The following is a 24710-nucleotide window of genomic DNA, read 5'->3' as shown; positions in this document are numbered from 1 at the left end:
GTCAAATGATAACTAGACACAAAGATATTTCGAATGAGCTATCATGAGATCAATTTGGAGTTGAGGAAGACCTTTAAACGTTGACTGCAACAACACTCTTCCTTTAGGTAGCTTAAAATGAACTCCAAATTGAAAAATTAAAGTTGTGTTGGAAAGTAGACTCAATAATATTTCCATCAAGCTATTGTGCACCCAATTTGGACACCTGGAAGGCCTCTAACAATTGATTTGAAAATGGTGCTACGCACAGAATCTGTGCCGCTACGCATAGAAATTTTTAACATAGGCTTTTCCAACAGGTGCGTAGCGCCACCTGGCGCTCGCTTTTGATAGGGACCTCCTTTTGAAGGAAAATTGGAATTTTTAGATTCCTTATGAAAATTTATGCATGCCCAAAAATTACTAGGAAATTTTGGCAAGTTTTGGGTCACCTAAAGGGCCAAAACCACCTCAAAAATGCCCTCTCTGCCACTTTTTGGCCACACAGGAAGTAGTCTTTGGAGATTGCAATTTTGGAGGGACAAATGGACTCCAAATCAAAAAATTCAAGTTGTTCCAGAAAGTAGACTCATAGAGATTTCCAACGAGCTATCCTGTACCTGATTTTGACCTTAGGAAGCCTTCCAAAATTAGCTTCGAAAAAGTGCTACGCACAGAAAAAATGGCGCTACGCATCAGATGAAAAAGTGCCAATTTTGCCTGTTTGCTCAGAATTTCGCCTAGTTTTCTTCCAGTTTGACTTTTTCCCTCTCATGGTTAAATTAATGATCTTAAATGATGTAAATTAATGTACTATGATGTAAAAATGATAAAAATTGACTTGATAAGGTAGATACATTAGTTGTAGGTGGTTTAGAGTTGGATGAATCAATTTCCTAGGTTTTAGAGGTAAGTTGTTCCACTGCCTATTTTTGTGTTCCTAGTTTAGATATGGTTGAAACCACCCCTCTTCTAATTGATTCGACCCTTGATGGATATCACAAGTGGTTTGGAGGTCTGTATCATGTTTTTTTCCAATCATTGTCAAGGTTGGACTCTTGTGAATGCTTTGAGCATTATTGTACATTCATTTTGCAGTTTGGCAAGGAAATAGACTAGGGTTTGCAGCATTTTGTGGGATTCTTGTGGCAAGGTGATTTAGTATTATTTTTCCTTCTCTGATTCAAGTTATCAAGTGTTTATGTGTGCCATCATCTCTCTCTTTTCAACTTAACTAAATGAATCAAGTATAAAGGTGGAAATCATTGATGTTGTAGTGTTGTACCTTAGGATTTGTTTAGCTTTACATGTTTTCTACTATTTGAAGAGGAATCATGACACTCCCGTGCCCTATCCAACTCCTCATTAGTTTTAAGACTCACCATTTCACTTAATTCAAGGTACTAAAGCATTTTCCTACCCCACCCCACTAAAACCTATGCAAGACTGAGTCCATTTCGTGGACCCAAAACTGCCTTTCACATTTGATCCAGCAAACCAACATAAAACTCAATAAAACTCCTCTGAGCATATACCTAGCCTAAAATTAGTCTTTACATCAGTCATCTCAAGCTTCATATGCTATATTTTCCTGATATTGACAAGGAGAGAGCCCTCTCCTAACCTGGTAGGGCTAGCTACCAGGTTAAGCGTGGTTTGATGTTACCCTAGACCTGCCTTTCTCAGCGTAAGGTAGATTTAGGCCCTAATAGAGGATTTGTGTCGATTATAGGGAGTTGAACAAAGCCATAAAGAATGATCATTTTCCCTTACCCTTCATTGACCAAGTGCTAGATGGCCTGACAGGGAAGAAGGTTTTTCTTTCCTAGATGGATTCAGTGGGTACAACCAAATCCAAATCTACCTAGAAGACTAGGATAAGACCACATTCACCTATCCTTGGGGTACTTTTGCCTATAGGGTCCTTCCTTTTGGCCTATGCAATGCTCCTGCCACTTTCCAGAGAAGAACCTTGAGTATGTTTTCCGAATTAGTACATGATGTAGTGGAAACTTATATGGATGATTTTACGCCTTATGGCTGTGATTTTCAAGAAGCCTTGACTAACCTAGGAAAAGTATTGCACAAATGTATTGAAATGAACCTGTATCTTAGTCCAGAAAAATGTGAATTCTTAATGACTGAAGGGACCGTGCTAGGTCATTAATATCTCGAAAAGGACTACAGGTGGACCCAAGCAAAATAGCAATCATCCAAAGGGTCTCACCTCCTCAAAAGCAGAGGGATGTTAGGAGTTTCTTGAGGTTAGCTGGATACTACCGAAGGTTCATAAAGGGCTTTAGCATGTTGTCCTCTCATTTATTTGGATTTCTGGCCAAAGATTCATAGTTTATATGGTCAAAAAGTTGTCAAGAGGCCTTAGACATTTTAAAGGGTAAGTTGACCACTGCACAGATTCTTCAAGGCCCAAAATAGGCCCTCCATTTTCATATTCATGTTGATGCCTCACACAAAGCCATAGGAGCAGTCTTAGGTCAAGTAGAGGAGAAATTGCCCTACTCCATCTATTTTATAAGTAAGAACCTATCAAAATCTGAGTTAAATTATACTGTGACCAAAAAGGAACTCCTAGCTGTTGTGCATTCATTAAACAAATTTAGGCATTACATTATAGGCTATCAAACATTTGTGCATACTAACCATGCTGCAATAAAATATTTAATCAACAAACAAGATGTGAATGCTAGAATTATAAAATGGTTTCTTTTGTTACAGAAGTTTGATCTAACTACTGTTGATAAGCCTGGTAAAGAAAATGGTGTTGCAGTCTTTCTATCTAAGATGAATCCGTCTGTAGGTGAAGAAGGAATGGTGGATGACCAGTTACTAAACGAGCATTTGTTTTCTATTTCAGTTCTCTCCCCGTGGTTTGTTGATATAGAAAAATATGTAGTATCAACACAGTTCTCACCAAACTTGCCCTCCAAAGAAAAGAGTAAGATAGATAGGAAAAGCGTCCCCTTCTCCTGGATTGGGGGAAATCTTTTCAAACTTTGCCAAGATCAAATCTTGAGAATGTGTGTAAGGTAAGGGGAAGTTTTTGACATCCTTCTGACCTATCATTATGGGTCTTGTGGGGGTCACTTTGCAGCAAAGAGGACAACCTTCAAAGTGTTACAAGCGGGCTACTATTGGCCCACTCTTCATCAAGATGTGAAGAAGTACATTATTCAATGTGATTAGTGCCAGAGGATGGGAAAGCCTACTCCAAGAGATGAAATTCCCTTACAACCTCAAGTGACTTTCAAGCCATTTGACAAGTGGGGCATGGACTTCATTGGGCCTGTCAACCCTCCTTCAAAGAAAAAAATATATATATTATTGTGTGCACTGATTATTTGACTAAGTGAGCTGAAACCAAGGCGATTAAGGCAACAACAGAAGAGAAGGTGGATGAGTTCCTAAGGGAGAATGTATTCTACAAATTTGGGTACCCTAGAGAGCTAATCACAGAGCAAGGCAACCATCTTACCTCTAACATGATTGAAGAACTACTTATCCATCACAAAATCAAGCATAGGACCCCCCACTCCTTATCATCCATAAGCTAATGGGCAAGTGGAGGTGACCAACAGGGCACTGGAGAGCATCTTAACCAAGGTAGTGTGCAGCAGCAGGAAGGATTGGGCAAAGAGACTAGTTGAGGCCACCTAGGCCTATAATACAACATGGAAGACCACCACTAGATTTACACCCTATGAGCTGGTCTATGGGAAAAAGTCTTTTTTTTCCATTGATTTTGAATATAACACATTAAGGATGGTAGCCCAACTAGATTTGGATCTCAGTCATGCACAGAAAGAAAGATTGTTCCAATTGAATGGCATGGATGAATCTAGAATGCAGACCCTCCTACATACAAGGATAGTTCAGCTTCAGAGGAAGATCTCGCATGATAGACATATTAAGGAGAACCAATTTCAAGAGGTCGATTGGACATTGTTATCTGATTCTAGGCATAAATAATTCAAGGGAAATCTAAGGACAAGATCGCTCAGACCTTATGTGGTGGAAATATGCCATGATAATGGTTCAATGCAAATCAAAACTATAGATGAAGAAGCCATTCCATTGCTTGTTAATATACACTGATTGAAAATGTACAAGAGGCCTTTATCAAAAAAATAATTCATTGACAATATCAATAAGACAGTGATGATGGTGGAGCAAGTTCCAGCTCCTCCCTTGTTAGGTCACTGAAAAAAGAAAAAAAGAGAAAAGAGAATAAGGATTCAGGTGAAAACCTCCGTGAGGCGCATGCATCCCATATTTGGGTTGAAAACCTCGTGAGACGGCACAATGATGAAAAAAAATGAAAATGAATAAGAAGATACCTAGGTGAAAACCTTCCTTGAGGCACCTAGGGAAAACATCTAGGGTGAAAACCTCTCTGAGGTAGCCTAGGTGTTTTTTAGGAAAAAAAAGAAAGGAAAAAGACATAATTGTTATTTGCAGGTGGGTGAGAAAGATAATCAAGGAGCAAAGAGAAGATCCAAAGGGAACCATGCCTCACATATATTCATCTCCTCCACTCCTTACCATGCATCCCTCCATCAATTCCATTGTTTTTTCACTTCATTGCTTCAATTGAAGTGAAGACTGTGTTTTCTACAAGATCCCCTCAAAACCTATAGGAAGGAATCTGTGGGTGAATGATAGGTTGGTTAGGTTCTGTAGCAGCCTATCCCAGAGAATATCAATCATCAACTACAGGTCTTCACTAAGATGATCCAGACAACAGACAACAACCAGCAGAGGAGGAATAAGAATGACCATGCAACAAATAAACAACACAACACATCTGATCTTCGACAACTATAGCATGGCATCGAGACCACATGTAAGTATCCCACTCACTCACTCATATGCATAATTTGATCAAAAGTTGTAAATGTTATGAGGTAGTTGGTTTATAAGAGAAAGGTGGACAGTTAACTTGGCCACCTTCATTCAGTCATCACATATAAAACCAGGAGTCCTCTCACACGTGGCCGCAGCCAACTCAAAGATAAAGGAGGAGTAGGACAAGAAGTGGTTAACTACGGATCTACGAGGTGGGAGCTGATTATTAGGAGTGGGAAACAAAACATCATTTGCATGCATTCATGCATTCCACCTCCTCGAAACTCCTTCACTCAAGTCGCTCTTATAACTCTGGCCACCCACCAGAAGCAAGGATCCATCATTTTGCAAGAGAATTTCTATAGGAGAATGCACAGGAACAGTCTACAGGAGTAATGTACAGGATACACAGAGACAGTCTACAAGATAGACATTGATGGGTTCAAGAGGGAATATCACGAGAACTATCCACTACCACCATTCTAAAGTGGTAGGATCTAAAAATCCATCCGCATTTACAAGCAAATGAACTAGAAATGTTGTAGAAGCTAGTGGATATAACAACTGTGGGAGGTGAAGTACATACACAAGAAAATCTTTTTTCTCCTGAATTTAAAATTCCTGTGTCAAACCTCTCATTTCCTCCTCAAGCCTCACAAGAAATATGATAGGAGGGTCTAATAGGAGAAAACCCAAAAACACTATGAGGATAGAACAACACCCCCAAGTGCTTGAAATCTTTATAAGACACCAATGGATGGGGCTTTTCAAAAAATTCACAGGCTATGATGATGAGGTGGCTTAAGAATTTTCTCATTCCCTCACTCGACACAGCAGAATCCATGCCACTGTTATAGTTAGAAATCTCACTATAGATATCACCCATGAACTCATCAGTAGGGTCACCACACTTCCCCTAGGAATTCCATGGAGAAAAGAAGACAAAGCAGACAGTCAGGTGGAAAAAGGGAAATTCTTTTTAGAAGTTGAAGAACCCATAGAGGATAAAAATGGAGTAAGCAGAGACAGTCTGCCACACCCATGGAATGAGGTAGGTTACCAAATCATCAAATATATCTCATGTGAGGGTAGATACAATGTTGTTTATGGCTACCATTTTAGGATGCTTGAAGAATTAAGATTTGGTGTAGAAACACCAGTTCACCAAAGACTAAGCATACCCTATTTCTTGATGCAATCCCTCATAGACTCTAGAAAAAAAGTAAAGGAAGGTAATTCCCAACAATTGGCTCTCCATGGGTTGATCAGGATCCTCATTGAGGATTCCCTACCTCAGGATCCCTATAACATGGTCAGTCTTCAAAGACTTACCAGTAGAGGATGACATTAAAACCCTCACCTATAATTTTAGTCCTTCTATCAGTGAGGTGGAGGCAAAGCAGGAAGAAGAAGATACAGAGCTAGATGGAGATGAGATGGATGAAGAAAAAAATGATACAAAGGAACATGATGAAGCAGGAGAAGAGAAGGAGGATGATGCTGAAACAAAGGAGGAAACGAAGGAAGAATTTGATGGAGATGAGAAAGAACATCAAGAGGAAGAAGATGATGAAAACAAAGAGAAGAAGGCATTGAAACAGAAGGGGAATAACACAAGGAGGAGTCATCTGGGGTGTCTGAAGAGGCCCCTGAGAAAGAGGCATCAGCTGCCCTCACTGCTCTTAGCACCCCAGTCAAGAAAAAAGGGAAAAGTAGGAGGAAAACCCCTCTATATTTGAAAACAAGAAAGATCACAAGAATCAAACAAGGGAAGCGACAAATATCAACAAAAATCCCTATTGAGATTGAAGATTCTCATACACCAAAGGACAGAGAAGCGATAATGAGAGATCAACTTGAGAGGGAAAATGCATGCCTGAGAGGATAGCTGCAGGAAAGGGAAAACCAACTAGCATATATGGCCAACCTCTCCTTGGAGGCCATCCAGTGTAGGATGCCAGCTAAATCATATGCTCTTTACCTCAGAGAACAATGGCTACAATTTTAGATTAAAACACTAGCACAAAGGGGCACCATGCCATTTCAAGACTATAGGTAGTTTATTGATCTTTGTGATCAAAGTACACTCGAGGATAGGGCCAAAATGGCCGAGTTTTACTTGCACAACATGGCCCTCATAGACATGAATGTTTGGGATCCTAATGCCGAGCTAGGAGATCTACAATTAATGGCTTTGGCATCATGGATGAACCATGAGGAGTCAAGGGTTGTAGAGATGAAAAGAATATTGGCCAGAGAGCAAAATGAACCTCTTTTCATTAGAGCTGAACAATCAAATCCGATGGCCCTAATCAACAACCATAATCTAATTGCAAATGATCCTCACTTGGCACCTAGATATCTTGCTACCCAAGAGAAAGCAATTTCACATTTTGAGGATATGTTTAGGCTTCTAGGAGATGATAGTATACATGCCTAATCAAGGAGATGGAACGTGTTGCAACACAACTTGAAGATTAGAGAATATCACTCCCCTCAAAAGTTGAGAGAGGCACTCAACATGACACCTATGTATAAGCAATCAATTCAAAGGTTGAAGGTAAATTGGATAGGCCTAAAACTTAGTCCACCACTACTCCTAGGGATGATAGAAGGGAGAAAAGAAGAAGAGGAAAAGAGGCAATGGGAAGAAGTAGAAAGGAAAGCAGGCTTCTATGAACAAGAAGAAGAGACCACAGTAGAAGCATGGGATGCCAGAGAGGCTACCAGAGCCATGAAGGACATGGACATTGACTAAGTTTCTCAGAGGACGAGAAACATTTTCAGTAGGCGGTGATGATGAGCCTCATCATTGGGTAAATATATGGGCCTTAGTTCACCTCCTATCTTAGTCAAACCAACTATTCTCCCAACTTATTGCATACTTTTGATTATATTTTGTTTATGAGATGAGTTAGAGTTGGACATTTTGCTTTGTGGTCTAATGTGCATGTAATGCATGATTAAAGGATAAAGGCAAGGAATTTTTGGCAAAGACCTTGGTAAAAACTTGAATGGGATAAGGGAGAGGAATTATAGGAGGGAAATCCTCGTCATTTACTACACCTCCATTTGAATATTCTTCCATCATCTCGGAGTGCGAACAACCAAATCATGAGGACTAGAAGGCAGCTGAGCAAGTGGATGTCAAAGCACCAGTTTATCTCGAGATTGGGAGCTGAGCCTCCCTAATTTTAAGGAAGTCATTGGAGACTTCAGTCGTATAAGTAGAGAGGCCTAGGACCTCAGTAGGATTCAAATTTTTGATTGTAAAAATCTACTTTATTTTTGAGCTGCGAGACTTGTGACAATTTTGATGTAATCCATCGTTTTGTTAATAATAATGAGTTTTGTTTTGAGCCAGCATTGAGTTAACTCAGAGAGCTGAAGCTCTTGGGTCAGGACCCAACCCTAGCAGCTAAGGCTCCTCTTTATTGTACATGTATGTTAGTGTAGATTCATGGTTTAATTATTCATTTTCATAAGTAGCTGCATTTCCATTACAACAATGTAGTGCATAAATTCATGGTTTAATCATTCATTTGCTTAAGTAGCTACATTTCCATTACAACAGTGTAGCGTAGATTAGTTGTGTTTTAGTTTGCTTTCGTTTGTGCCTTTTTCTTCAGTTAGTAGGTTAGCAAGGATTATACCCATAGATCGCCTTACTTTCTGATCAACAATAAACCTAACCAATCACCGCCCGATTCATTTCAATGCTTGACTTTATGCGCTCCAGATCTCCACGGTCGATCTGTCTAGCTTGATCCAACGAATATCGTGAATTCTTCCACCTACTTTATGCACTCCAAATCTTCACCATCGATCTATCGCACCCTTGATCCAATGACTATCGCGTCACCTAATCACCCACTAGCTTGGTTAATCGCCATCATTGCTCAATCCCGCATGTTCCAATGGCTATCACACAATCTCCCACGAATTCTTGCACGACCAATATCTGCCCAAGAGCACACAAGTAAAGTGATTTTCCCATGCTACGTGTCACTCACTTAGGCTAGTGGAGTGAAAATTATAAATACAGTGTACATCTTTGAGGGCACGCGAGAAACTGCTTACCACCTACAAAAACCCGCTCCATCATTCCACAAGTTTTTCCCGCAACAAGATCTCTGCCGCTCATCCTCCATTAATCCTATTCATCCATCTATTAACTTTATCTCCCTACATAAGATCTCCATTGCTCATCTTCCATTAACCCTATTTTTCCATCTATTCACTTAATCCCCATGAGAAGATATTTTCCATTCATCTCTCATTTAGCCCTATTCGTCCATCTATTCACTTAACCTCTGTGATAAGATCTCCGCCACTCATTTTCCATTAGTCCTATTCATCCATCTATTCACTCAAAATCCCATGACAAGATATCCACCATTCGTATTCCATTAGTCCTATTCATCCATCTATTCAATTAATCCCATGAGATAAGATCTCCACCATTCATCTCCTGCTAATCCTGTTCATCCATCTATTCACGTAATCTCCTACGATAAGTTCTCTACCGCTCATCCTCTACTTTTACTATTCGCTAATCGATCCAACAGTTCCTATGCATTGCTGCTTCATTACGTCCTCCCTTCACTGATTTCGATCTTTGATTGCTTTTCCTCTTGACTCCTTGCTTAACTTTGTTCCACATATCATTTAAGCACTGCCACTTCTGAGCTTCAATTTGGTTATTCAATCAGACTCTAACACTATCCGATCATCAAAAAACCAAGAAAGTGAAAATAAATTTAGTTTAGTTTATTTGCTTACTCATTATTTTGGTTTGATGCTCTTTACTTCTGTAACTTAGATAGCAGCATTAGGTTAGTGTTGATTTAGCAATTCTACTTAGCATAGTTGTTTAATTGGTTAATTAGGATATGGTGTGATTTAGCATTACATGTTGTTTTCTTCATTACTGCAATAGAGTAGCTCTCTTAGAATAGATTTTCTCTTCTTCCATCAAAGTATCAAGATTCTTCTGACTCTATAGAAATATAGCTTGGAACCCTTGGGGTCTCTCACTAGATGAACAAGTGACACAAGCAGGACCTTCACTTCTACTTGTGATATAGCATTGTCACCTCCAAGTTTGTTTGAACCCCGGGTTGATAAGTAACGCTGGTAGCCCAGGAATTGCAGCATCCTTGCTGCAATACTGGTGCGCATCATCATGCAAGAATTCACATGAGATTGCGTGATAGCCACTGGATCATGCGGGATTGATCAACGGTGGAGATCAACCAAGCTAGTTGGCAAGAAAGTGATGCAATAGCTGTCAGATCAAGCGAGGCAGATTGACAGTGGAGATCAACCAATCTAGTTGGTGAGTGGGTGACACGATGGAGTGGGTTCATAGGTGGTAATCAATATCTCACGGGCCCTAAGAGCTGTAAGTAGTATTCATAAATTTCACACAATTAGCCTAAGTGGGTGACACGTAGCATGGGAAAACCACTTTTCTCGCACGCTCTCAATCATATATCAGTCGTGCAATAATCCATGCGAGATTGCACGATAGCCGTTGGATCATGCAGGATTGATCAACGATGGAGATTGGCCAAGCTAGTTGGCAAGCAGGTGACGCGATGATCGTTGGATCAAACAAAACATATCGACGGTGGAGATTTTGGAGTGCCTAAAGTCAAACGTTGAAATGAATATGCAACACGCAATTGACGGTGATTGGTCAGGTTTGTTATGGATCGGACGGTGTTGGCTTGATGGGGCCTAACCTAGGTTCAGAGTTAATTAGCCAAACAAATCCCTGTACTACTAGCCCTTTTGGAAACAGCCCACGGAGCGTGGACTGAGGTCTCACCCGAAGCAGTATAGGGGGGTGGTAGAACCAAGTTTATGCACCCTTGAGATGTCTGAGGAGTCGACTTATTCCAACTAGCAATGGATTCGCATAGGTCACTTCGTGCACTCTCCTCTCCTACGAGACCTTCACGCTTGGTTACGATCGCCTTTGTGCATCCCTAATCAGGGGCTGAGGTGATTTCTATGCTCTTTCCCTAAGTTCCATCGTGGATCTTATTTATTTTCTTATAACTATTAGTTAACTTTGTGTAAACATATACTTGGCTTATACTCACTTATTCAACACATTCATATAAGTTCACGTAGCAAATAAATAGTAAACTTGCAATTCATATCCAATATATTTCAATGCATAAAATAGGGAAAAAAAGGTACACAGAATGATAAGAACTTCTCTTTATTACTTCTTCAAGCGGTTACACACTCGACTCACCGTACATACTTAGTTGCAGGGGTTTGTGCACTCAGCTTCAAACTACTAGGCCTCTGCGCACTCAACTGTAGAGCCTTCTCTTACTCTACGACCCAAGGCATGACTTCACACTTCTACTTAGACTCAATCCTTCATCTTCTCTTAGATTCTTGATGTCATTAGATGTATCTACAACTTAGAGCCTCTCTCTATTTATACAATCCCATGGTTCGTGGACCATGGGTAGAACTCTCAAGCTGACATTACATTACAAAAGTAAGGGTGGATAACCCTATGACTCAATTACAACTTCGTGCTCCGCGCCCACAAATCACAGAGTCTTTACATTGGACTTAGTCAAAACTTGGGTTTTAAGCCCCAAAAATTTCCTTGGGGGATCCCACGCCCAACAGGCCCCCAACACAAACATCATGACTCGCCCTCGAGTCACTATGTCGGTACGGAGATATTCGCGCAGAGACCTCCCAACTCCGCTCGAACCATTGCGAGGTTGGCAACGCATTGAGTGGCTGTCTACTGTATCTCCTGGATGGGTTGTTTAGAGACCGCAGTGTCTGAACTGCTTCTCTATATCTGCTCCTGTGTCCCCTGCTTCTGTGCGAGCTTGCCTTCAATTGATGTTGTGATAATGAAGGCCTCATCAATCCATGGTTGGACATGCGCCTTCAACACCACTTCTTTGTGCCATGCTGCGTCTACCTGCTCCTTAAGTGCCTTGGCTTATTGCATCCATGCGAGCCTTTGTGTAAGGACCACCCTCTACGTGGTCTCTTTTATGTTGTCATATCATTGCTGCAGCTCACTCGCCTCTATATCCAAGCACTGTATGTTCAGGTCCTCCTGCAGAGCGGTGAGAACCTCGAACGATTCTTACAACATTTTGGTGCAGTCCTTCACTACACTGCTGATCTCTTCTATGCTTGTTTTGATGGCGATGGTGTGTTGTTCCCTCACCTCTAGAGGAGGTTAAGGCTATGCCTTCAATCTTAGCTCTACTATATGGAGGTTCAACCAAGGAAAATTTTAAGAATAGAAAATTTTCTTGAAGTTTAGAAACATTGGCGAATCTCACTAATCCCTAATATGCAAACTATAAAATGTTTATTGATATAAATGTAAAATTATTCAAATTTATAATGATTTTATATATAACCTCTATATAATCTTGGCGATTTTTAAGGTAAAATAATTTTATATTCTAAAATTTCGGCGAATCATCTTTTATAAAATTGGAAACTAGCGAATCTTTTTTGTGGAAAAAACATGGAAAATTAGCCCACTGGGCGAACATTAGCCCCTAAAATTTTCCATCGTTCAACTCTAGCTGGACCTTGGCCATCTCTTCTCGTGCGTTGTGCACCCCTACTGCTAACCTTTGGATGCGCACCTCTACTGGTGCCTTTGCAGGGATGTCCATCTTGGGGACCATCTGGTGGGATTCTTCAAGTACTTGCACTATTTGCCTATTTTGGGACATGACCTCATCACGCTGCAAGCTCAACTACTCCATGTTGATTCTTTGTTCGCTCAACACCTGCAGTGTGTGTTTCCCCTTAGCCTGCAGTTCTGCAGTAACTTCATCCTGTAGGACATAGAGCATCTCCCAAGGGAGTGAAACCATGTTGATTCCTATTCCCTTTAACGTACCGACCATAGGCCTATCAGCCTCGCTTTCTGTAACCATTGCCCCCTCTTGTAGCACTATTGTGTTGGTCGTGCTAGCCTGCAACATTTGCTCGGCTGCGGTTGTTCCTACTGCAAGGCTGGTCGAGAGAGTACTAGTCTAAGGAGTGTGCACCTACAACTTCTGAATCTATGCCCGAAGGGCCCCCAACACAATCTGATTCTCCTCCATCAGCTGCTAGAGGACCTCCATGGTGATGTCACGTACTATCTCCCCTATGTAATGCAGATCCCTGTCAGTGAGGGTGATTTGATCAAAAGAAGTCTTAGATGCTTTTGACTTCTTTCACGGCCCCACCGACTCTCTCAGGTGCTGGTGCTTTAGCTGTGTCAATGTTGTTTGTGAGTCCACACCACCCTCCTTTGTCTCTGCCTCCATCTCTTGTTCTTTCTCAGGTGAAGGTGACTTCTGGAACTCGCGCTCCTTCTTTGCTACCTTCTGCGCTTCTGTTGCAGCCTTCTGCTATTCTATTGTTGCCTTTGCAGTGTCCCATGCCTCTTGTGCCTTTGTTGCTGTGGACTCTTTTCTTCTCTTCTCTACCAACTACACCATCTACAGTTTTGCCTCCTCCTTCTTTTTCTATGCAGCGAACTTTTCTACTTCCACCATGGAGATGTTTGGAGTGCGCCACTCCTGTGGCCACGCCTTAGTTACATTGAAGATAATGTCGTTCGTGGCTAGGTATGGTAGTTCATTTCACTTCTTTGTGAGGTCCTTGTGTGCCCAGATGTAGACGTGATGGAAGTTTTCTTTGAACTCCACAAAGCTTTGTAAGCTATTATAAACAGTGGGTGATAATCGCGGCTTGCGATTAATCCCCATTTTGATGTTCATCTCCATGAACACCCAGAATATTTTACTATCTCGGATCATGTGTGTGTCTTTAGTGGCCCATAGAAAAGCGTACTTCGCGGCCTCTGGGAGATCCCTCGCAATTGTGGGGAACTGGCTATTCTCAGGCAATTCCCAAGCCACCGGCATTATGGATAGTAGAAGCCACACATAGTGGAAGGTTTTCCCCTGTTCCTATGCCTCGCGACAATTCTCTAGGAACTCGTACAAGTATTTAGACCAGTTAAATGGATCCCCTCTGCGCATTGCTCGACAAGTGCAACCACCTGTGTGTGCACCACATCCGTGCGGTACTTCCGCAGAACCTTACCCACTAGTATCTGAGTCACAACTTAGACTGCCTTTTTGTTGATACTGGAGATTGTGTAGCCCCTATTTTTCTTCTCCAGCTTATATTTCCTTTTCATGGCCTCCGCAATGGCCAAATAACTACTTTTACCCTCCCAAATGTCTGCTGGGTCTTCTCCTTTACAAGGGAGTTAGGTAATTCTATGGATCAGGTGGTCTATGATGGGGATGGGCTTCTCCAGCCACAAACACCCATCATGCACCAAGCAGAGAAACTACCTGATGATGAAGATGCTTACTGGGGCTTGATGGTAATGCGACACCTAGAGCAGGTTCAACAACCCTACCTTTTCGACTCCACACAACCACTTGTGCGGCTCCAACTCTATGACCCCCGCTATGGTGTGTTTCTTCAGCTTCATGAGCTGTGTGGTCACCAAGTGAGGGAATTTCTCATGGTCAGCGAGATCCCAATATTCAAACTTCAAACTCGGCACCCGTCCCAGGTGCGCCCCTTCAAAAATGATATCGTCGGGTAGTAGCAGAGTCTGCAAAGGGCTTTTACTATCATCCAAGTCCTTGGGCACCTTTGCCTTCCCCTTTCGCAGAGGAACGTACATAGGCAGCCTGGTTAGAGGTTCTGTGCCCTTGGTTTCCTCCTCCATGTCTTCATCCTTGTCTTCTTCTATTAGGATGTCCTCAAGGTCTTCCTCCTCCTCATCGGTTTCCAAATTAACCGCCTTCCCCTTTTCTTCCATTGTCAACTTAGTTCGCAACGGGTTTCGAGGGGACACGTGCACCATAATCATGGGTTTCTTATCTTTCTTGGGTCTCAGCGTGCATTGTGATTTAGGATTTCCATAGCCATCCCAGTGCTCTCAGGGGCATCTTCTACTATCATGGCCTACATGGCCTCTTTGGCAGTCATTTCCCTGATATCCCTAGCTTCTTCAAACGCTGCCATCTTGTTTTTCCTGAAATCGCTCAACTGCTCAGGTGCGTGCTCAAAAAATGCTCTCAATAGGTCTAGGTTTAGAAGTCTTTGGATGCACAATAGCTCAATTCTCAAATGACCAAGTATTGTTTTCTAAGCAGCCCTTTGTAATTTATACTGCCTTTTGAATTCGAATTCGATCGTTTCCCCCAATTCCGGTCCATTAATGCTCCCTTGGTGGAAGATTTTCCCAAATCTAGCCCATAAAGCTCACCTTAAATGCCTACCACCCACTCCACTTGGTCTCAAACCAAGTATCACATCATGAATAGTGACTATAACAGTCACTTTCTAGCCAACCAGGGTGATAGCGCAGCCACCCTTCCGCTATCGCAGACCTTGTGACACTTCACTCCTACGCACAGCCTTAACATCACGTAGCTCTTGGGCAAAATAATTTATAGTCCTGCGCCTCCTTTCAACTACCTGGAGTGCTAATATTATGCTTTCCATGGCTAGGTAGGTGGCCACGCCACTTGTATATGGCTTTGACCAACTATCGTTTATGTTTCCTGAGAAAAGTTCGCCTTGTAACTTCACTACCTACGTTGTGCACTTTTCTGTCTGCATCACGTCACCATCTGTGATCCTCTTAGTAATATGTGGTCCAATCCAAGGCATCAAACTAATCAACTCTCAGTGGTAGTCTCTAAATTTATCAATGTAATCATGCGCATCCTGTTTTATCACCACAATCTTTTTATCAAGAAAATCCCTTTTCATTCCTCCCTCCAACTTCTTGATTTCTTCTTCTGCCATGGTTCTTTTCTCCCTCAAACAAACTTTTTCATTCATGAGTTCTTGGAGCCTAAGATTACCGTGCTCGATCTCTTCATCAGGTCCCAAGCATTCTTCTTCTTCCAACTGTGTGATCCCTTCTTTCAAGGCTCTGCAATCTGTCGTATCCGCTGGCGCTATTATCCGCAGACTAGACATGATATACTTCATCGGTATTTCAATGTTCGCTTCATAAACCATCCTATAAGGTATCTGTCCTATCAGTTTCTTACACGTTTCCCTATAAGACCATAGGATTGCTGGTACATGAAGGTTTGAATCACTTCGTTGTGCATTACATACCTTGTTCAGTTCTCTGCACACTTCGTTAAAGGCTTCCACATGGATAACCATCTACGCACTCATTCTTTCTACACTCTGTCGTTCCAACTTGAGGAACCATTTGTGCATTTACCTCCCTAGGACATGCTTATTGTCCATATTTCCCATCACGAAGTTCATGTGCATCCATGTAGGTTTTTTAGCATAGGTCTGTACCCATTTAGACAGATGTGCACGCAGACCATCCTGGCCATTGTACCTAGCTGCCGACTGCCCTATATTCTTCCCAAAATGTGTGCGTATCATCCTCTTACATCTGTGCCAATCATCAAATTTTTCTCTGTGTGTACCTCACCACCTCGCGGGCGTAGCACGCAGTACCCAATTCAAGGCCTGGAAACGTTGGTTTTTTGGTGCGTCTCTCTCAAATCTGTCCAATAAGGCATCTACCTTGCCTAACCCATCATAGGTAGGCAGATCTCGTACTTCCATCGATACCCAGTGCAGTGATATTGTCATCATATTACAGTTTAACGTGGTTACCTTGTGTAACCTATTTTGCCATCGCTTTATCTCTTCATCTGAATTTGAAGTAAAGGAGCTTTCGTGCTCCCATGAAATTCATCCATCTATAGTGGGATTTACCCAGTCTTTCTCTCATGCGATTATCTTGTAGATGTAGTCCAAATCATCATCACTTTCATAGTCGTGCACTGGCTTAGTGTAGCATGATCCATCAGTAGGGTCCAATGGTATTATTACACGCATAGACATCTTTTCGAAAATCATCTTATGCTTTTTTAGATTAATTACCCCATTCATGTCAGTGGACCAATCAATTCCTAAGAGTGTAGGGTAGGGATTGTTGTCATCAACAATATCTATCACTTCAAATTCTGCTAGTGCACTCGCTCCCTCAATATCCACAGTGATTCCCTACAATCACCCCAGGGGTATTATCTTCTGTTGATTCGCCATGCGCAGCTGAATAGGAGACCACTATAGTGTAGGCCTCCCCATGCACTCCTAGGTCTACTTTGGCAGAACATTCGCGTCTAAACCTAATTCCAAAATCACTTGGTCCATCTCATATTCTCCAATCTGCGCGATTAACCTCATTTCTCTCCCTGTTCTTGTCTTGTGCTTTCCAATCTTTTAGACTATGCGCAGTTCTCCTTGTGCAGTCCCCATGCATCTGTTAATGAGTTCCTGTAATCCCTTTACATCCTTAATTTCGTGCAGTGGCTTCATGCACGTTTCCAGGAACATTGTGAGCATCGATGGTTCCATCTCTATCTCTGGTCTATCTATTCTTCCTGAAGTGGAGGCATCAACAAAGCTCTTCTTAGTGTCCATAAAGGTTTCTTGAGTGCACTCAAAATCAAACTCTGCTTCCTCCACCAGAGCTTTGCGAACCCGAGCACTATTGTTGCCTATGCAAGACGATCCTATCCACCTAATGTGTGATAGTGCCTTAGCAACAAACAGAAACAACTATTCTAGTATTCTTCCTTTATGAATTAAGAATGAAGAGAGATGGATGGACTAACCGGTGTCTTCCGTTTGTCCCTCGATCCGGTTTCTCTTCTCTTTGAGAGTTCCCAGCTACTTGCCTTCTCACTCGCCCAGCTTCAACCTGTCCCTGCAAGATCACAAGAAGAGAACACTACACAAAGACATAGATTCATATTCATAACTAGTTCAGGATTAGAAATAAACTAAACATACTAATGCAATCATACATCAAAGATACATCAGTATATAGGAGAAACCAAGATAGCTTTATTGATGAATAACAAGGTTCAGGAAGAGATACAACCCAGAGGGCTCCAATCCAGCATCTCCTTCCCAGCAAATGAAATTCCTATCTTCACCTTCCTTCAAAGCATTAAGCACCTAATGATTCCAATCTCAAACCAACAACAATTCTTTGCAATAACGAAATTCCAGCCTCTAGATCTCATGGAGGAGAGATCCATATATAGATGTTTGGAGAGAGGATGAGTCAGCTTGAGATCTGACTAGTGTCCTCTCCCTCTGTCAGTTCTTGCTTCCACTTGGAGACTAAGAGCCTCTTACTCATCACTAGTCGAATTCCTTGAGGCAAGTGTCATTGGAGAAGATTCTGGAAGCTTCCAGGGTCTTTCCACCTCGTTGAATGAACTTGCCATTTGTCACTTCCCGCTCAGCGCACCCTGGTGGTGCTTCTTCCTGCGTTGCAGTGCACCTAGCCAGTGTAACTTCTGCATTTCAGTGCAGATAGCTAGTGGAGCCTCTGAATTGATCCTGAATTGACTTGTTTTTGAGCAGTTTCTGGTGGAGAACTTCTGTGAATTGCTGTGGTTTGTTAGCCTTGTTCCTCTAGGGGTAGGAACAACATGTTTAGGGACTTTGGATCCCTTGGATTATGGACATTTCATGCTCAATGCTGTAAGGCACAAAAATGTCTATAACAGCTGCCCCCTAAAGTATGAGGCCATTTATCGGGTGAAATGCTTTATTAGGAGGATCCGAAGTTCATTCAATGCTGGGAGGAGACCTGTAATAAGATACAATACAATACATTATTTTTCATACTGTTTTCATGATCTACCTGAGGCGGGCATTCCCATGCTCAGCTTTATAAATTCATTTTTCTGTACATAGAACAGACAATCGTCTGATGGTAGAATGATAATTTTGATGAAATTATCATCCTTTGGGTAGGATGATTATCTGCTGCAATGATGTACATGTCAATGTCTTTATCTTTCCTGAATATATATCGCAGCTCGGATGGATGAAACTAGATCTGGGGTCTTCAAACTCGTTCGATCTTCACTCTAAGTACAAGTCGATCCATGTGAGAAATGTTCTGAAGTCGAACATGGAAAGACATCGCTTGATTATCGGTCAATGAGGTAAACTGTTAACAAGCGCGAGAGGAATCACCGATAATGATAATGACCCTCAAGGTAATGCGGTACAATTCACATGGTGTGAATAAAGGACTTGGCGTCGAACACCACGCAAAATCTTTCGGTCGAAGGTCATTGATGTATACCTATCGCCGGAAGTGAGAAACTTGCCATTGAGGCATGCAAGCTTCAAAGTACTGAAGGGGTTGTTCCTAGATCAACTTCTTGGATAATGAGCTGATGTCGACAAGAAGCGATCCATCAAAGGAGGGCCTTAATGAATCCCACATCAGTGACACGGAATGGAGCAAATGATTTTGATGGAGGTGAAAACGATCTGATGACATATGATTCAGGGTGGCGGTCATGAAAGGATGAAGGATAATGTATGGCAGTGGATGGGACACGGTTGACTTCTCTGAATGACTTCTCTTGAACATATGGCGACACTTATGCGATGGATCGGTAGCATTACCCCAAATATGGATGGTATGGCGAGACCATGGTGATGTGACCGGTGAATGAAACAACCCAATCCGACTGTGGTACGGAGGAAAAGTGTCATGTTCAAGAGCGACTTGCTACCATCAAAGTTTTCTTGAGTTTCTCCCAATTTTTCCCCAGTCATTGCTGACCAGTACCTCTTTATTTTTGTCAAGCTTGAGGAGGATAACATATGCTTGTTCTATAACTTGCCCTTCGGGCAAGCCCATCGCTATGTTTTAACGAGCCTAGCGATAGTGAAACTCGTTCTCGTCTAAAGACAAGTTTGTCGCTATTTAATGCATTTAACGAGTCTAACGACAAAGATAACTCGGTCCTTTTCATTTTTAGAGAGCCTGAAAAGGTACGTAAAGTCAACTTCGAAAGTCCTTTTTCGTCATCTAATCCCTTAAGTCTGAAAAAGTATAAAACAATACAGAAGGGATGAGTTTTCGATAGTTTTAACGAGCCGAACAAAACAAGCGCTCAATCTTTTTGTGCAATAATCCCTCAGGTCCAAAAAGATTAAAATCTAGAGGAGGGATAGCTCTTCCGGTCACTTTATCGAGTTGGAAGGCCAAAACTCGGCAATCTTTTCATATTTTACGAGTCAGATGAAAAGAGCTTAAAGAAGACTCGTCTTTTGAGGAACGAGTGATAAAATGGGTTAGCAGTTGATTCCAGGTACGGGTTGGAATTTGCCAATCACGGCAGTGTCGCAAGGATGGCTAGTGAAATCACTCTTCGCAGCTGTTCCTCAAAATGGGTAAACAATCATATGGAGGTGAACGATCGGCCAATGGAAAAGTGGAGGTGATGGGCAAACACGACCAAGGCTTTAATGGCTGATGATATTACATTCACGGTGGTTATTTACCGGAATAGTTCATTTTTTAACGAGCTTAAACGCGGGTGGAAACATTTTCTCGATCTTATGTTTATTTTTTAACGAGCATGAACTATGCGCTAAAACTGCTCGGATCTTGCGTTTATTTTTTAACGAGCATGAACTGTGTGCTAAAACTGCTCGAATAATCCAGTCATATGATAAGAATGTCTCATTGAAGATGCTATTTTTTATGGAGCTTAGATCTTACAAAGCTTTGCTCCGGATCCTTTCGTTATGCAAGTTCGGAAACGACTAATCCTACAAGTTTAAAGGGTTAGACCTACAGGTTTAAAGGGAGGACCTAAAAATTTAGAAAATAAATAGCCGCCCCTTTCTTGCACTCCAAAAGGTTCGCATGCCCCAAGGCATAAAGTACGATTTCAAGGTTACCCCTTCTTAGTCCAATAAAACATTTGTTTTACCGGGAGAGGCCTACCTCTTTCAGGTTACCCAAAGATTGTCTCGTTAATCTTTCAAAAAAAACACTTCTTCGGCGATATCTACCGAAATAGACAAAGGTGAGAGACTCCCTTTGTCAACTCACATAACTTTGACAAAAGAATCTTATTCTAGAACAACCCCACTTCCAACCACGGATGGGGTACGGACTAGTCATATTCTCCCGCGGAAACCTACCTTATACCCAAAGTTTTCCTGCCGAAGCAGACCAGGACGCATGCCCCCTGGGTTCCAGTCATATCCCTCCGAATTGCTCGCGCTCATCGGGAGGACGGACCGTGGGTTGAGACATTTCTTGCGTGAAGAGACCATTTAGGGACGGTATATGACTATTTGCGATGCGTGATCCGGGAAATGAAAGCTGGTCCATGAGCTTGACCACTCTTCCTTCGTGCGGAAAACACATTACTCTAAAGAGTGAGGAGACAATAGCTCCCATGCAATATATATAGTCTCATCCAAGGAGTAGGTTATAATCCAAGGGTCCTTGAACGACCATCACGTTCATTTGAACGGTCTTCCCTTTCAATGTTATGGGCACATTGGGGAGGATCCCTAAAGGTCGACTGGTTCCTTTATCGAAGCCTGTCAGATTTCTCATTTCAGGCAGAAGCACTGGCGAACCAAGCGCTTTCCAAGCAATAGAGGAAAGGATACTCATAGATGCCCCCTCATCAATGATGGTGCCAGCCATTACCATTCTGTATATTTGAACGATAATTCTGAATGGTACGCTTGCTGGCAAACGGGGTCTGCCTAGTTGGTTCCAGCCGAACGAGACAACTAGGTTGCTTGGTGGTGGGACCGAATAGAGGGCCGGGTATGACTCTGACGAAGTTCCTTCCTGCGATAAAGGAATGGGCAAATTGCCCCCTTGTTCGTCGGAGTCTGTGTTGATGAAGAGAATTTGGACGGTGTCGTCTTTATTCTCCTTTGTGATGGTATCATTCGAAGATAGAGCCTCTGAAGGAAAAACCGGGTCAATTGCCACCTCAACCTTTTGAATTTCGTCAGGTATGGATTTAGACGGTTCATCCTCAATGATAGGTGCTTCGGCTGACCACCTGTGTAGGCCAGCCGGGTTCTCAACTGGTGAAGGACTCGGCAGGAGTTTTTGATATCCAGGAGGAAGCTGCGCTCGTAGAATCGGGTGATCTTCCAAAACTCTTTTAGCCTCGTCTAAGAAGGGACAACGCTGGATGGCGTGGTTGCCTTCGCACAGTCTATAGGGAGATCTAGCTCTCCCTTTTTGTCTAAGGACTTCACTCTCTCTAGTTGACGGTATGCATTCAACATGGCTATCAGAGGTTGATGCTACCAGATTGTGCAAACGGGGAGACCAGTCCCTTAGTATCCGAGGGATGCAGGGACAATCTCTGTGGAAGTGGTCTCCCTTGCATATGACACATGGCGATTTAGGCCTAGTCAGTGCTGTGTGTGGATTTCTGTCAGACGCCACTTGTTTGCCCCCAGTCGCTTTCGGCTCCTTCTTCTTCTTTTCTTTCTTCTTCTTTTCCTTCTTCTCCTTAGGAACTTGGTTTTTTGTTTTACCAGTTTCGTCAAGCGAAGAGGAAGGAGGAGAGGAAGAATTAGATGAAGTAGAAGGCTGGTGGGTAACTCTGGTCTGGTCTAACTGTTGATTCGACTGTTCAGGAATAGTGGTGTTCTGAACGACATTGGTTGAGAAGAGCCAGACCGGCAAGCCAATTGTCAGTCCTGGAAGCGACAATGTGGCCATATGGGGCGCACCAACATCTCCCCAAGAGGAGAAGGGACTAGGATTTCCACCAAGGGGAATTCCTTGGTTGGTGTGTTCCATTTTCTCAACCTAAATATCAACGCAGGAAGAAGGGGTGATTGTTCCGTTTAAAATAAATTTTAACGACGCTTTAGACACAACTTGCTTTTTCAATTTTAAAGAGTCGAGAAAAAGCTAAAGATGACTCTAGTCTCCTTCGATGTTTTAACGAGCCCGAAGTGACAAATGCTCGGATGGACTTTTTCTGTTATAGAGTCTGAAAAAGGCCAAAAGGAACTGCTCTGGAGTTCTAGGTAGAGGGTGTGCCAAACTTTTCGCAAAACCGCAGAATACTTTTTAAGGTACGGGCGGTCGATCTTCCTGAATGCTGTGTTAAGTGCATTGTGATCAGTAGGGCGGCCGACACGGCTTCCTAAGGATAAAGGTTTTATGCCTATAGGGGTCTCCCAATATATACTCGACGGTACGTGGGAGCACAATCCGTACTGGCGCTATCGTCCCTTAGGAGGAATCACCCACCATCAGCGAGATCGACAGTCACCAGGCTTTACGACGCCGGAACACGTCTCTATCCTAGACCTCTATGTTGTGCGTTAAGTTACAAATCGTTGTTAAGTTCATTCAATTTATTTTAGGTTGATCTTTCTTAGAAGTTTGCCTTTTGAGGATCACCACGAGATGTATGATACAATTCCTAAATGCAGTCTAAAGATGATAAGCAAGCTTTTATATCTTTTCAACAATGAAAATCCTAGCTACAAAGGGAAAAGAAAGACACCATCTTTTCTCAAAGAGAAATCAGCACACTCTAATGCACTTTTCCTAAATCAAGCATGCAAACTATCAAGATGCAAATGCACAATGCAGGTGTTTGTTTTCCACTCTCTTAATATTGATGCCTAAAAAGAAAGCTTTTTGTACAACTTTTAATTTGCTTTTAAATGACAAATACAAACCAGTTTACTTTTTCGAAATCAGAAAGGGTAGAAGAGATTACAACACTTAACGATTTTTGAAATGAATACTTGTTTTGACACTCAAAAGAGACAAACTCAAACCAAAAGCAAAAATGAATGTATAACCAACTGTAAACAACCAATGAACTCTCTCCTAAGATCACAATCAACAAATCTGAATCAAGGGCTACAGGATTACTATTTCACTCTTGCAAAGGAAAACTGTAAATGATGCCACAAACACATAAAAACACTCACAGTCTTTTTGTACAAAAGGAGGTGGAATTTAAGCAGAGAAAAGGAGTTATCAGACAGGTACCTATGCTGGTTACAGGCTGCAAAAATCAAAGATCAAAACAAGGAAAAATAGAGCAGAGAACCCCAACTGCACAAGGCCTAACTGGATCAGCGCACCCCTAACACAAAGGTTTTGAAATTCAGCGCAGGTAGCCTTCACGGGACCTGCGTTGAAATGCAAAACCTCTTCACAGAGTCTGCGCTGAAGGAGAAACGAGAGTTCCTCACTGGGTTCTGGGTCACAGTTTGCTATTTAATCTACAGTTGCAGGCCAAATCAAAGCAACAAGCAAGGTACAATCAAAGGGATTCTTTGAGGGAGGACTAACATCTGTCACAAAGGATCATCAAATCATTTGTGAGTCCATTGTTTAGATCATAGACAAATCCAGTGATTGGATCAAAGCAGCAGTTGTCTACTTTGCATCTGAAAATAGCAGATGCAGTTCGATTGCTGCTTTTGAGTCTATGAAACAAACAATGATAGAGACACAAATAAAATGACTAAGTAGATCTCCCCAGTGGAGTCGCCAATTTGTTGTGGGGAAAAATGCCTATGCAGGACGATCCTATCCACCTAAGGTGTGACAGTGCCTTAGCAACAAATAGAAACAACTATTCTAGTATTCTTCCTTTATGAATTAAGAATGAAGAGAGATGGATGGACTAACTGGTGTCTTCCGTTTGTCCCTCGATCCGGTTTCTCTTCTCTTTGAGAGTTCCCAGCTACTTGCCTTCTCGCTCGCCCAGCTTCAACAGGTCCCTGCAAGATCACAAGAAGAGAACACTACACAAAGACATAGATTCATATTCATAACTAGTTCAGGATTAGAAATAAACTAAACATACTAATGCAATCATACATCAAAGATACATCAGTATATAGGAGAAACCAAGATAGCTTTATTGATGAATAACAAGGTTCAGGAAGAGATACAACCCAGAGGGCTCCAATCCAACATCTCCTTCCCAACAAATGAAATT

This window comes from Pinus tabuliformis, chromosome Q (assembly GCF_031772625.1).
Source record: "Pinus tabuliformis cultivar Carrire ecotype Pingquan chromosome Q, CPIR1, whole genome shotgun sequence".
Taxonomy (NCBI): Eukaryota; Viridiplantae; Streptophyta; class Pinopsida; order Pinales; family Pinaceae; genus Pinus; species Pinus tabuliformis.
The sequence above is the reverse complement of the archived record's forward strand: the minus strand, read 5'-3'. Positions refer to the sequence as shown.